Source organism: Lissotriton helveticus, chromosome 4_1, assembly GCF_964261635.1.
Source record: "Lissotriton helveticus chromosome 4_1, aLisHel1.1, whole genome shotgun sequence".
Lineage (NCBI taxonomy): Eukaryota > Metazoa > Chordata > Amphibia > Caudata > Salamandridae > Lissotriton > Lissotriton helveticus.
In genome coordinates this window covers 1764250434-1764266886 of record NC_136063.1, presented here as the reverse complement: position 1 = coordinate 1764266886, position 16453 = coordinate 1764250434, and positions in this window count along the sequence as shown.

Sequence of the window (16453 nt, the reverse complement as noted above, 5' to 3'; positions counted from 1 at the left end):
CTACTAAGGAAAAAGAGATTAGCACCACAACCAATACTTTATCAACGCGCCAGCCGCAGCCCTGCCTACCCCAAACATCCCCCGTCATTTGAGCACATAGCGTTCACAACAGCGAGACCTCCAACGCCCAATCCTCCTGATCTCATCCCACGACCACCCCAACCTAGCTGCCGCCGTGGCCGCCCCGATCCGGAATGAGTGCGTCCCATACCTAGCAGGATCCCTGCCCACATGCCGCAGCTCCATCCTCAACACTGCCAGTACCTGAAAGGAAGTCAAATGCTTCTGAGTGGCATGACAAAATGTTTCCCCCACCGTCGTCTGCGCCTTGCCACAAAACTCCTTCCACTCACGCACCGGGCACACCTCCGGACAACCACTCTCACCCAGCCAAACCCACTTAACCCGTCCGACCTGGTCAATTTTGGAATGGCCCAACCAAATACCCAGCCGAGACCCATACAGACGCATGTCCTCAAACATTCTACCAGGCGTGCCCCTTGTTACCACCAATTAGGACACCCGAAAAGCCACATAAAACATCCCAATCATGCACAACCTGAACAAAGCCACTTTGTGGCCATCATAACAGCAATGTGACAACTCCGCCAAAAAGCACCGCAACATGAGGGAACGTAATCGCCTCTCGAGGCGCCTCCCCCCTCACACCTCCTACCTTTGAACATTCTGCTCAGCAAATCGTTCCTAGCCAGATCAAAACCCAAATACAACATGCTGCGAAAAGAAATCCCTTCCAGTTTTCCAGAAATCGTTGTCTGCAACAGTCCCCTGTCCATGCAATCCAGCACAAATCGAACCACCCCCTACTCACAGTCGCACCTGGGCATACGCCATGCATCCCTGGTCCAACCCAAAAGGCACCAAATTCAGACCACGCCAACCTGTAAGAGCGCCTCGTGGAGTCGCCTATAGAGTTTTCCATAAAACCCACTACTCTCACTCCCCCAAGCCCAGATACCCTCCGGCACCTCGGTAAGCGCAACACTCGCAGGTCCCTCGCCTTCTGATTGTTCACCAAGTCCACCTCTGTCCTGTTGTTGACATGAAACAAAACAAACCTGTTCTGAAACTCTGGACCCCACACCTTCAGTGCCACCAATAAAGGGAAGAATTCAAGAAAAGCAATGCTCCTGCCCTGCTGCAGCCAATGGGCTGGCCACTGCTCCGCGCACCATCTCCCGTCCCAGAAAATTCCTAAACCAGCCGCACCTGCAGCGTCTGAATAAAGTTGCACCTGCCACACCATCTTATCATGCACAAAATCCAGGGATACGCCGTTGAAATCATCCAAGAAACTTTGCCACACCCGCAGATCCGACCGGACCCCCAGAGTGACCCTGACCCTGTGATGAGGGAGCACTGCCCCTGACATGGCCATGCCAAGGCGCCTGCAAAACGTCCTCCCAGCCCTCACCACTCGGCACGCACAGTTCAGCAACCCCAGGAGACGCTGCACGGCCCTCAGATCAATCTTCCTTTCCACGATAACGTGTAACAGAAAAACCTGCATCTCATTCACTTTCTGCTCTGGCAGCCGCGCCAACCATGCCACTGAATCCAGCTCGATACCCAAAAAAGTCAAACAGCAACTGGGCCCTGCTGTCTTCTCAGGCGCCAAAGGAACTCCCAACTCTGGAACTGCCCCAAATCCACCCCACACTCTCCCTTCTGTCCCTTCCCAACAAAAAACAAATCATAAGGGTAGTTTGCACCAGCTGATGCCCACTCCTGTTCATGAAGGCCCACTGCAGAAATGTACTGAATGTCTCGAACAAACCACAGGAAATTGCACAACCCATCGGCAAGACCCTACAAAGATGGCCCCTTCAAACTGCATCCCCAGCTGGGAGAAATGAGCAGGATGAATGGGAAGGAGGCGAAACGCCGACTTTATGTCACATTTTGTCATTTCTGCCCCCAGACCACACCCCCGCACCAGACCGATGGCATCGTCAACCGAAGCATACAACACCCTGAAATCCTCCTCCGAAATGAAATCATTCACTGAACTCCCCTCCGGCGAGGACAGATGGTGAATAAGCCTGAACTCCCCTTACTCCTTCTTAGGTACCACTCCCAAAGGTGAGATGATGAGATCTGGAACCTGCCAAGTGTCAAACGGGCCCACGATCCTGCCCTCCAATACTTTTATCTGCAATGTCGCTGCCACCACCCCTGGTAATTCCTTGTCAGACTGCAAGTTCTCTGCCCATCTCTGCTCCCGAGGACCCTGATAACCTACCCAAAACCCTTCTGTAAACCCCCAATGGATCTTCAACGCAGCCTCTCTATCAGGGTACCGAGAGAGCCATGGACTCATGGCCTCTAAATCAACGGGTGTAGGGGCCCTTTGGCCCAGCTTGCCCCCATCCCTTAGTAATCCTCCGCTGCTCGGAGGGAGTGGCCAGCGTGAACCATTGCATGACCGGGTGGTGTCCACCACACTTGGAACACTCGTGCTTAGATTTGCACGTATGGCGCATGCAGAAACCTTTATTAAAGTTCCAACAGACCCCATTTGTAGCGCCCCTGGGTTTGGGCTACTGATCAGCCACCCCGGAGCAGGTGGACTGACTTCCCGCCCCAGACTGGGCGGGATGCGACTGAAACAACCGGTACACAACCGGGAGACCACTGGCTGTATGCCTTAGCTGGGTTCATGCTAATCCTGGCCCTAAACTCCTCATCATAACTGAGCCAGGTAAACCCACCAAAATGCATCTGGGCTTTCCTGATTTTATCCATATACTTAAGCAGAGCTATCGCCCTATCCAAATGCTTCTCGCAATAAATGCTGGTGTTGATTAAAACAAACAATGTCCAATTCTCCATAGTTACCGGCACCCTCGGCCACCTCGTCAACTCCCATTCCTCCTCCTTCGAACCCTCCTTGGCCAGAATCTCCCTGTGTAACAGTTTGAACACGTCCACGTACTCATGCTTCCATATCCTAGAAGTGAGACCCGAGAGGCATCACCAGACCCATGAATAGCAACTTCTTCCGGTGTTTGTCCCCCACGTCCTCCTTCCCACCCGGGTCCTTAGTCTTGTCAGTCTGCACACTGGCCACCACCACCTGTGTCTTCCCCCCAGTTGCAGCTCCCACCAAATCCCCTTGCGCCCCCGCATCCCTGACAGACCCATCCCCCACACCCACACCCTCCGACTGGCAGGCCTTCTTACGCCCCCCTTTGGGGCCATCCCCCCAAGCATCCCACCAGGCACCCTCACCTGAATGTTTCGTGGGCACCTCCCGGTCCTTTCCTCTGGCATCCGCCGTCTTCGGACACACCTTTGTGGTCCCACCGGTGCTGGTCTGTGCCGCCTGTAAAACACCCAGCTTCCCTGTTGCCACCTCACTCTTCCCCAACACGCTTCCTCTCGCACTTCACCTTCTTTCAGCTCCTCACCATCCTCATCATAGTCCAGTTGTTCCTCATCCACAACCTCCACAGCTGCTCTCCGCACATCACTCACCACTCTCTTCGCTCCTTTCCCTTTGACACCAGGCACAAATTCGCATTCCATGACTGCTGTTACCAGCTCCCATGGTGGAGGGCAGGCCACCGTGGACCCCCCTGCTGCTTTACCACGGCATTTGGAGGCCACCTTGCACCCCACCGGCCCACCCTTGCCTCTGCCAGCCTCCACTGCCGGCTTGGACCCCCTTCCAGGCCGTCTGTGCCTGAGGAGGCCCCAGCGCCATCAGGTCTCTGCACTGCCAAAGCAGTCCCCGCCCCCTCTATCCAGACCCACTCACTATGAGACCCTGAGGTCCCTGTGACCTGCCCCCTAACAGCTCCTGCATCATGCAAGGTCACCGGGGACACTGCGCCCCTGGGCACACCCCCCAACCTGTCTCCCTAGCTGCACACAGAACCTGCCCTCTCCTCTCCATCTCCTCAATGACACAACTCTGGTCGCGGATCCTCTCCTCAAGTGACATGCTGTCCCACCTATCAGCCCAGGACTCAGGGCCCGTCACAACCGGGGCCTGCCCCCCTCCCTGGGGAGGGGCAGGGGAAACCCCCCTGTGGCTACCCGGGTAGTCTGTGCCCTGGGCCCCTTCAAGGGGCCCTTTCCTTTGGTACTGTGAGGCCTGCATACCCCTTTTCTCCGGCAGGACAGATCAACTGGCTGCTCATCCCTGGCCCCCTCCCTCTCTTCCTCAGACTCCCCAGCTGACAGTAGTAGAACAAATTCCTCCCCCGCAGGTTCCTCCGTAGCACTCTCCCCCTCCCCTCCACTGGACTCGCTAGAGTCCTCCGAAGTACCCCCCAGCCCTTCTCCCTTCATCCTACAGGCCTTCAGCTCCCCGGGCGCAGCGCCATCCCCTGTGCTCGCAGGTGCTCTAAATTCAATGCGGGCCACCCCGCCCCCCGGCACCTTCCGCCCCCTGCAGCTGGGCCGGGACATCAGGGAGACGCGCAGGGAGGCTTTGAAGGTTGCTGCTCTCCGACTGCTTTCTGCCCCGCCCTCTCCCTGACTTACCTGTCCTGGGCAGTGGCGGCTCCTCCTGGCATGCCACCCCCGCAGACCTCGGCATGCAGGTCATGCCGACCCACGCCTGCTTCAGCACACCGGGCCACAGGAGATCTGTTCTCCTGGCCTGGCCCAGTACAATTAGCGTGGCGCTAACCACCGCAGCATCGGGGTCTGCCATGCACCTTCCTCCAGGCGCCCTGAAAGGCCGGATCACACCGACGAGGCCCTTCCCTCCAGCCGACACTTCCCTCCGCAGAAAAGCACACTGGGACACCAGTGACTCGCCTCCTCACCTAGCCGAGCGACTGGGGACTACCGCTGCCCCTGACTCTACCTCGAACACACTCCTAACACTGCCAAACAACTATCCCTCAAAACTTCCTTAACCTATTCCCTAAGGTGCTGGGGACAGGAAGAGGTAGAACTTCCTCCCCTGCCCCCTTATAAACTCTAGCCTAAAACCCCACCCCCTAAACCCACCCCCTACATGACCTAACACCCTGTCCCTCTCGCACAAACTCCCCAGGGGAAGACTGGTCTGCCGACCGCACTTCCCCTGGGGGCTGCATCGCACGAAAAAGTTTCTTGTAATTACATTAGGTTTTGTATTGCTTCAATAGTGACATATGTTAATGTTGGGTGTGAGAAGTGTCATTTTTCTTTGTTATCCGAGGGTCTCTGGTACAATTGCACTCAAATAGCCAAAGCAAGTTATTCCCACATCAATGAGTCTGCAGTAGTGGTTTTAGAAGTCGGATACACTATGAAACTAGAGAAATCATACTGAATAAGGTAAAAAGAGCTGTGAGTCTTTATTTGCATACATGAAAGGCTGAGAAGTTAATGCAAGGAAAACCAAGGACAAATGGTCTAGTCACTTTTGAGGTAGAGTTGGGACCACCACACAGTTGTATGCCATTAAGGCTTTGGCATTATGCACAATAGCCTATAAGTTAAGCCATTGCCACTGACATTGCAGTAGACTTAAGGTCAGATTTTTGTCTTTCATTGGTTGGTTGATTATCATTACTAGCCTCTCATTTTCTATGCAAGCACCATTATTTTACTTATTTACTGACTGACATTAAGCTCTTAAGCACACTACGAAGTGTCAAAAAATCAGAGGTCCTAAATATGAAATTCTGAAAAGACTCTATTTTGTAAATTGTTAAAACACATGCAATAACAATGATTTTAAAAGTTTGTTCAAAGTTTAAATAATGTCTATTTTTTATATAGAAGGTAACATTATAACTTTTCAACATGCTGCAGAGTACCCACGCTGTTCATAGCTGAAATACCCATAGCTTAAAGACATTGGCAAAGCTAGTAGGTCTGGCTAAACACTTATAAGGTCCCAAAAGCGAGACCTATTGGCTATGAGCTTGTTTTCCACGTTGTCTGTTGCTTCTACGCCTTTCTGGATTGGCTGCTCTGGTTTTCCAGCACCATGAGGCTTGCTGCCTTATGTGGATTTATATGTATCACACAATCAATCATTAAATCAAGGGTTAGTCCGTTCAAGAATTTTGCGAACGTTTGCTACACCTCTCTTGCCTTCCCAGCCAGAAGATCCCTCGATTACAAATGGCTGGGATCATTGATAACATCCCCATGTAAATGTGCAGACTAAAGTTTAGTTGCCTTGAAGGTTGCAGATTACCTTTTGGCTGCGCTGTGTATATATGTGACTTCGTTCAGAGCATTTGCTGCCAAGCACAACAATTATGTTCATTTAGCACTTTTATCTTTAGTCTGTGTGCACCTTCTTTGAAATATAAAACCCAGGGGCATATTACCAAGCTGCTTGGTTAGAGACAAAATTTTACCGCAGAGCTGCGGCGATTTTTACCGCAGATAAACCTTGGTATTACCAAGGTTTATCGCAAATGCGATAAAAAACGGCCGCAATGCATGAATATCGCTGAAAAGTCAGCGATATTCATGCATTACCGAGCTAATGCTCTTAGCCATGTTATCCACCTCCCATTGGATAACATGGCTAAGAACTGCTCAGGGCAGGTGTTAGCTTTTGGAGATATTCGCGCTTAGCGCGAATATCTCCAAAAGTTGGTAATAGGAGATAGCGATGTTAGCGACTGGAAACAGTCGCTAACATCTTGGCACGCCCACTTTGCATGTCATTAGTGATAAATATCACTGACATGCAAAGTGGGGCCCAAGATGGTCGCTATCTCCTACTAGCTGTCGCTAACTGGTGTTAGCGACAGCTAGGTAATAGGGAGATAATTTTATCTCCGCTTTCTTGGCTTTTAAAGCCAAAAAAGCGGAGATAAACCCCCTTGATAATATGCCCCCTATTTCGCTATTTAACATAGAAGAAAAGGTATCCATGTGACATGATGATAAACAATGACAAAACAAGACACAGGGGAAAAATGAATTTACAATGGTTTCCTCATTTTGAAACACCCTTCCTATCATCCTCCCTATTAAGTGTTGTAAATTTAAGAATTGCATATTAGTTATATAACTCCCTACTATAGATATGAAAAGGTAGTATTCTACTTCACGGAATCCATGAAATCTCTGACGGATGGAGCTTAAAGCTCCAATAACAGTGCTGCGAGTGAAAAACAAAACACAATGAATATTGTCAGCTAGAAAGAACATTGTCTGTGTAGTAAACAATGCAGTGATAAATTGCCTTAGATGTGCTCAGTATTGCAGGATCTCAGGGATGTAGGATGATCTGAGCTGCTTTAGCAACAACAGTCATTTTACAAGGCACACATTAATTTGCTACTATTAGTAGGTCTAGTTACATCGTTTTACTCATACTCTGATCAGCATTTACTAACTAAACTTTAATATTGTATTTCACACAAGTATGCATCTGATATTTTACACTACTTGTGCACAAACAGTGTCTTTTATCATACATCTGTGGACCTGATTATAAGTGCCCCTGTGTCGAATTCAATAATTATCACACCCAATAACATCCAAAACTGAGTTTTTGGGAATATCCGGTGCAATAATTACACCTATTTAGAGGATTGTACTGAAAATGAGGCATAACACGGCTTTTTGTGTTTATCATACCTAAATCTTTAGGACCCGATATATACCGGGTCTTTTTTTACACATGTTGCGCTCTTGGTGGATTGCCATACCTTAATGTAACAATTGAAGCAGGCTTTATAGTAAGTGGTAGTTACAGAGTGTGATAAACATCATACCATCTCCAAATGTGATCGGGTCCGGCTTTAGCGGTGGTGGCGCCCTGTGTGACAGTCATTTTTGGTGCCCCCTCCATTTCCTGACCTTCTCTTTGGATTCCCTCATTACTGCTGGGGCAAAGTGATCCTCATCTCGCCATGTCACCTTTCTCACATTCATTTCTGTTATTTTAAAGCACTAGTAAAGGCTTGCTCCACTAATAAGAATGTATGTCTACCAGAACAAACAATTTTAGCAACATTAAGAATAGCTATTGAAAGACTGAAGACAAAAATGCATACCGTCCTAACCTACTTAATACAGTTTGCAAGCAGTTTTTTGAAGTAACAGTCACTTTTCTATATTAGGGTTGTATCTTATGACTGTAGTAACAAAAGGATATCTGTGACAAAAGCAGTCCCCCACTCAAGTATCCACATAAATCACAGATCTGTGATCTGCACAGTATGCGATCTTTCAGCAGGCATATTAACCCTCTGCGCTGCCACATGGCGAGACAAATCTGCCATTAGGCAAACCTCTGAGCTCTCTTTCTAGCAGGAAAATTAATCACAAGAGTTATCTTCACATTTTAATTTCTGCCTGAAACCGGAACACACAAGGAAATCTGAGGTCAGCGTCCCCCTCCCCAGGTCGGCCACACTGGTCGCACCACCATAAAGCCGGCCCTGCCTCTGATCACTGGAAAAACAATGTTTCGCACCTGGGTTGCAATTTACTGGGAAACTCAAAATCAAGTTCTTGCCCCATGAATTACCTGTTAGTAGTAGTAGTAGTGTTCATTTATATGTAAAAGATAAAGAATTAATGGTAGGATTCATAAATGTGTGCATGGATATAGGCTGGGTGGAAGAGTAAGTGAATCTGCATGGCTAGCAATGGGTGAGCATATGAATGGACAAATGCATGAATGCATCGAAAAATGTTTCAATAAGTAAATGTAATGATGAATGGCTAGATGGGTGAGAGAGTGGATGAATGAATGAATAAGTGCATGGAAGGATTAAGACAAGGTTGACACATTTTAGAGACCTGAGACTGCTGTATTATTAAATTCATAAAAAATGTAAGAATTACCAACAGTATGCCAATACAAATATTACATCATGGGCACACTTTATCATGCTAAGAGGCACAATTTCCACTGTTACCACCATAATTATCATTGTTATGGCAGTACAATCAATTTACAGGAATGGGCTTCACTGTGCAAAGAATAGAAAGAATATGTCAAGAATGATCACCATAATGCATGTTGAAAATGTCCTTATCAGTCAGAAATCCTGAATACATATGAAGATCTGCTCCATTCCATTAAACATATTCCTATCTGAATGTCAGGAGTGACCAACCACGAACCCACATCCACCAGAGCAGATGCAAGTTTCCCAAATCCCCTCTGCAGCTGCAAGTCCAGACAAATGAACAATCTGTTCTCAGACATACCAAGGGGAAAGGGGATTGGGAAGAGAAAAATAGAGACAGCCTCCAAATCGAGGTATATGCCAGCACCTTCACTTTTTTCGATGAATTACTACTTTTCAGTTCTGAGATATGGTAACTGTACCTGCAGAGGAATAAAAAATTATTTCAAATACAAGTCTATAAATCCTCCCTGGCTTCTTGTTCAATCACTCACTCCATTCCTTCCTAACTACCTGTATTACTGGAAAGGCTAGCCACTCTCTGGAGGTCTGGTGTAGTATGTAACAATTCCTTAGCTTAGCTACTCTGAACGATGTAGATAGACCGCATTACATGAGGAGTAAACAAGACTATCCAAGAAAGATTTCAATATCCTGTACTGAATGATTCTCGCACTATAGTACCGGTTACTTAAAGACATACATCTCACTGTCCTTTAGTTCCTTAGAGCTTCAGAAGAATACTCCGCATCAGTAGAGTCCAAACAGTGTGAAACGCTGACTTCCTGTGGTTTCTTTTGGGTTGAAGGAATAAGAGTCTTTGACAAGTTTAAATCTTTGCGAGACACTAATCACCCGTAGAACAGGAGAATATACCCGTAGTGTGCACACTGCTCCGCGGAAGAGACAGAGTTAAAAGGGGCCAAGAAAAAGTACAAGACAAAACTCCTCAGAGAAGGAGCATGATGAGAGCACTACTTCTTTCTCCAATGCGATGGTTGAAGTGCGATGTTTCTAGCGCTCGTGCACTGGAAGAACACTACAGCACGAGAGGGCATCTAAACAACTAGAGTGCTGGTGAGCATTAGGTGACAGGCTCCATCTTAGGTCTGAGTCAAAGCCTATGGATGTGAGTTCCAGCACCAGTCTCAGCAAAAGTAATGCAGAATGGGAGCGCTGCTGCAGCCAACGAGGATATGAAGCAAACCTAGCATCTTCTAATTGGTGAGAGCTTCTGGACATAAGCAATTGTGTTCCTGACACTGACAGTTTTGATTTGACAAATATTTAGTAATCTTAGTGGAAGCTACAAATTGTCCATTCAATATGTAATCTAAGTACATATTCAAATTAACCAGAGTACTCATTTATCTTGGTGCACTCTTCTAAAACAGAATTCTTGAGGTCCAGTAGTCCAGAGATTCACCATCTCCAAATTACTCAGAAATCCCAGTCCGTGTTCATGTTTGCCCCATCACTTTGTAATAATTAATACTTTTTACAATTTACACCATAGGTCATTAATACTCAGAATATATCAAGATTGACAACAGTGAGGAAATAGCTGCTATGGTCCAGTTCCATTGGAGAGAGTGCAGACTGGGATCAGATTGGGTAGACAATAAAACCTCGGCATCCTCATGTTGGGAGTGTGCGAAGAATAGGAATTAGAGCTTGCTGTCAGAAATTAGGGTGGCAGAAACGTGGGTGTCTCTGATGGCATCTGGAGGATAGGCATCAATGCAGAAAAGTGGAAAAAGGCTCTTAGGGCAGCCAGTCTTGATGCAGCCAGCTGTACAATGTAGGGTGTTTTGGAGAATATACCCACCTCTGAGGCAGGTTGTGGCAGAGACACCATACTGCTGGATTACACTATGCTGGTAAAATACACCATGCTGATGGATGACAATTATTGCTTTTTTTGCTTTTAGAAATGAAGTTAATTGTGGTAGAGTAAAGACAACACATGCACAGCCAGAATCTTTCAAACTGCAAATACCCCTACAGTGAGAGCTGTAGGGGCACATAAGATTGACAATATGGCCAAGGATGAACTGGTCAGCGTGCAAGGGATGTTTAAAAAAATCAACAATGTGGAAATGAAGGCCTTTGTAACCCTTCAAGTAATATGGGGACTGTGTTACTGGCAGACGTAAATGTGTCACGGCTGAACATTGAAAGACAATAGATAATTTAAGTAAAATCATAGTACGAGACTTACCCACCTTTTTTATTTTCTGGGTGTTATCTGGGGTTTGCGTCCGGGTTTTACTCCAAACCACATCAGTTTTAGGGCTGGGGTGCAACAGAGGCCTCTGGAGCCCCTATGGAGCAGGGCAGCCCAACCTTTCAGGGTCCACCAAACCCTTCAGAGGGACATATTTGATCATATTTCAATGGATATAAGTGAGACATTGGAAACTCTGGGGCCCCTCTTCACTCTCTGCAGCTGGCCCCCATAATTTTAGGTTACGCCACTGACTAGACGGATCTAAATTTCTCAAGCTCTGTCTATGTGTATCTTTGCCTGATAAGACACCGAGTGCTGCAGTCCTAGAGCGGAACCAATAGAGAGATACCATCCGGCTGACTCACCCTGCCTCTAATGCACTCATCTCTGACCTGCTGATCATCAAATATTATCCTTTATCAGTACCGCAATGGACTTGGGGCCAGATGTACGACGCCTGCATTTTGCGACTCACAAATTGCGTCACTTTGTGACGCACAATTTGCGAGTCGCACAATGCAATGTACAAGAGTGTCACAGACACTGTTACCGATTTACAATGGGGTCACAAATTGCATGCCCAATCAATATTCTTGAGGCAAGGGCATTTGAAGCCCCATTGGGAATAACTAGCACTCCCAGGGATGGTGGCGTGCTGGGGTCAGCGGGCCACCATGTCTAGGACAGCATGTTATAGCAATAATACAATGTCTCAACAGGAGTATCACGTAAACAGACAAATAAAGCGTGAGTAAATCACATAGCACAGGGAAAAGAAGAACAAGGGAGACCAAATGGTAATTCAGGGTTGTTATTCACATATAGAAGCACATAGGCACACATAAATTGCAGTAACCAAAACAACCAAAGGTGTACTGGCAAGGTGAAAGTGAATTAACGGCACAGTGACACAAGTGGTTATAAGACAACGTGAGGCGGCGCAGTGTAGACAAATAGTATGTGACGGTTGGTTACTGCAATTTATTTGTGCCTCTGTGCTTCTATATGTGAATAATAACCCTGAATTACCCTTTGGTCTCCCTTGTTCTTCTTTTCCCTGTGCTATGTGATTTACTCATGCTTTATTTGTCTACGTGATACTCCTGTTGAGACATTGTATTATTGCTATAACCAGTACCCGGTCTCAACTGGGTTAACGGGTTTACTCCTGTTGTGTGTTTATTGTAGGACAGCATTTTAGCAGTTGTTTTAAATGCAGCCCGTTTTCCTTAACCCCTTGCATGCTCATAACGGCCCCCGGCCGGCATGCGTCACGGTGGGCGTGTGCTGACGACGGCCAGGGGCCGTCCGAATCCCGCCCACAATGTAAATTGCTCGGCCAGCGCAAAAATGTGCGGCGCATGCAAGGAGTTAAGGGAAAGCGGGATGCATTTAAAATAAGAAAAATTTAACTTTTCAGTTTCATTTTTTAAGGGCAGGCAGTGATCCCTAAGACAACTACATGCTCTTAAAAAATATTTTCGCACCCATTTCACAAAGGGGAAGGGGTAGCAAAGCAATGGTACATACCATTTGGACTCGCTATTAGGAAGGGAAGACCTTGTCACGCCACTTCGTAATAACGAGTCACAAACGCTTTTTTGCTAGTCTGTGACTCACAAAATAGCGTAGATATATACTACCACCGTTTTTGTGGTCGCAAAATGGATGAGTGCAGTTACCTTACAGACAACAGGGTAATGATTTCAATGGTGAGGCAGGTGCAGTGACACCAAGACCAAAAGCTCTAAACACCCCGATAAACACCTACAATTGCTATATTTTACAGTTAAACAGGCAGTCACAAGTGCAGTTATCTAGTAAGCGCTATGGTGATGATTTCAATAGTGCAGCAGGTGCCGTGGCACCAGGAACTAATGTTCTCATAACTCCTCTAAACATCAAATATTTCTATATTTTACAACTAAACAGGCAGTCATAGGTGCAGTTATCTAGCACGCACTAGGGTCTTGATTTCAATAGTGCAGCAGGTGCAGTGGCACTGGGACCAAGAGCTCCATGTAACCCACTAAACACCGAATATTGCTATATTTTATTCCTAAACAGGCAACCACAAGTGCAGTTACCTTGCAGACAACAAGGTCATTATTTGAATGGTACAGCAGGTGCAGTAGCAATGGGTCCAAAAGTTGTCAGAGCTCCTATAAACATATAATATTGCTATGTTTTACTATTAAACAGGCAGCCACAATTGCAGTTACCTTGCAGTTAAAAGGGATTTGAATGGTGCAGGATGTGCAGTGACACTGGGGCCAAAAACTCTAGGCACCCCACTAAACACCTAATATTGATATCTTTTACTACTGAAGAGGCAGTCACAAGTGCAGTTACCGAGTAGACAATATGGTCATGATTTGAATAGTGCAGCAGGTGTTGTGTGCACTAAGCCCAAATTTGTCACAACTCCTCTAAACACCCAATATTGCCATAGTTTACTAGTAAACAGGCAGTCACAATTACAGTTACCTTGCAGTTGAAAGCGGCTTGATTTAAGTGGTGCAGCAGTTGCAGTGAAACTGTGGCCAAAAGTTATCATAACTCTACTAATCACCTACTATTGCTTTATTTTACCTTTAAACAGGCAGGCACAAGTGCAGTTATATTGCAGGCAACAGCTTTATTATGAGAATGGAGCTGTAGGTGCAATGGCACCAGGCCCACAAGTTTTCAGATCTCCTTTAAACCACTAATATTGCTATATTTTACAACTCAAAGACAGTCATAAGTGCAGTTATCTAGTAAGCACTAGGTTCATGATTTCAATAGTGCAGCTGGTCCTGTGGCACCAGAACTAAAGGCTCCAAGCACCCCACTACACACCTAATTTTGCTATATTTCATTCTTGAGGAGGAAACCATGAGTGATTTACCTTGCAAACCACAAGGTCATGATTTGATTGGTGCAGCAGGTGCTGTAGCAGTGGGCCAAAAATCTGCCAGAAACATATTCTATTGCTTAATTTGACTACTAAGCAGGCAGTGACAATTGCAGTTGCCTAGCAGTTAAAGGGGGCTTTATTTGAATGGTGCAGCATGATCAGTGGCACTGGGTCCAAAAGCTCTAGGGGCCCCACTGTTAGAAATGGGGTCTCTAGTTGGCAGAGGTAAGTACTTTTGTCCAAATATGGACCCTTGCGTCTAGTCAGGGTAAGGGCAATACATAAGTTAGAAAACCTCTGTTCACCCCCTGGGTAGCTTGGTACGAGCAGATAGACTTATTTCCAAAAGAAATGTGTAAAGTACTTGTACTAAAAACCCACAGTCATACAGTGGTAACACTACAAATGGACATCACACCAGTTTAGAAAAATAAAGTATCTTTATCTAAACTCAACAACACAAAAACGACAAATAAATCTAACATACATGTAATAAGAATATGACTTTAAAAAGGATTCAAGCAACTGGGTCCATAGAAAACTACAGATGCGTGATTTCTCACAAAGTACCTGTAGATGCATAAAAATTCACAAGGCCAAACAGCTGCAGAGATGGGAAGCATCGAAAACAAAGAGACACATCAGTTCCTGAGACATTAGGGAGACAATGCAACAGTTCTGCTGCACGCGGGAGAAGTGATGCATTGAATCTGGTCTGTAGGGGGAAGTGATGCCTCGACTCCAAGGCAATTCTGGTCCCCGGGTGATGTGTCGGGAAAACTTGCTGCACTGGTGCGAAGTGTGAAAATCCGGGATGCTTCGGCGATCGATGTGGCGGTGCCGAGTGGCGCTGCAATGGTTTCTTTATCCGCGATCTCTCGATGCATTGGTTCTTGTGGCCGCAACAGTCACTGTCTCTGTTTTGGCAGCGGCATGGTGCTGCATGGAGATTCTTCTTTCACGAAGGTGCTGCGCCAGAAAAAAAGCCACGAGAAGAGTGATGCGTCGATTTGATAATATCTCCTTTTCTTCCAGCTCCCAGCAGCAGGAACTAGAACAGGCACCTCTTGGCAGGTCAGAACTCTCAGCAGCAGATTTCAGGGAGCTAGGGGTGAAGTATTTGTGTCCCTGAGACTTCAGAACAGGAGGTCAGCACACACAGGCCCTTGGAGATCTTCTCTAAGCAGGTTTAAAACAAAGTGGCAGTCTTTGTCCTTTCCTTGGCATAAACAGAAACTACAGGCCAAACCTACACAGCACACAGCTAAGGGGCAGTACTCCTCCTCACAGCTCTTCAGCTCTTCTCCTTGCAAAAGTTCCTCTTGATTCCAAAAGTAGTATAAAGGTCTGGTGTTTCAGGTGTACTACTTACACCCCAATATATCTTTATTCTCTTTGTGCAAGGGTCTCTGTGCCCAATCCAAAGTAGTTTTGTCCTCACTGGAGCAGTATGACCACAGGGGGTGGAGACAGCATTGTGCAAGGTAGGCAGGTCATATTCAAATGCAAGGAAAACTCCCCCATTACTCTAAATTGAGCCAAGGTCTATTAAGCTCAGCTGTGAGTCATCAAGGAAGGGCCAAGAACACCGCAACACCCCCCAGTGGCTGTCTACAGTGAATGCACATCCCCAGCCCCTGTCACTCCAAAAACAGACAGGCAATACACAAACAGGCAGAGGCACACAGAATGGGTAAACAAAGGGTAAACAAGAAAATGCCTACTTTCTAAAAGTGGTATTTTCAAACACACAATTTAAAAAACATCTTTACCAAAAGATGTTTTATTACATTATGAGTTCAGAGAGTCTAAACTTTATTTCTCTATTTTTACCTAATGGAAATGTATAATTGTAAGATGTTACAAAGTAGTTCCCATTATATCCTATGAGACAGATAGCCTTTCAATAGTGCAAAATGAAAATGGCATTATTTCACTAGCAGGACAAGTCACACACACCAGTGCATGTTCTACCTTTCAAATACACTGCACCCTACCCATGGGGGACCTTGCGCACCAGGCTAAAAAGTTAGCAGAGCACCTAATATTGCTACATTTTCATGCTATACAGGCAGACACAAGTGCAATTAACTTGAGAGTAAAAGGGGCTTGAGTTGAATGGTGCAGCAGGTGCAGTGGCACCAGGGTTATATTTAACTACTAAATAAGCAGTCAAAAGTGCAATTACCTTGCAGGTACTAAGGACGTGATTTCAATGGTGCAGCAGGTGCAGTGGCACCTAGTAACGAAAGCTCTTGGAACCCTCTGAACACCAAATCTTACAATATTCTACTGCTAAGCAGGTAGTCAAAAGGGCAGTTATCTTGCAGGCACAAGGGGCATGATTTGAATGGTGCAGCAGATGCAGCGGCACTGGGCCCAAAAGTTGTTTATTTCCTTCTTTCATTTCATTTTTCAAAATGTTGCTATTACTTACCCTCAATATATATACCACTGGTAACAGCACAA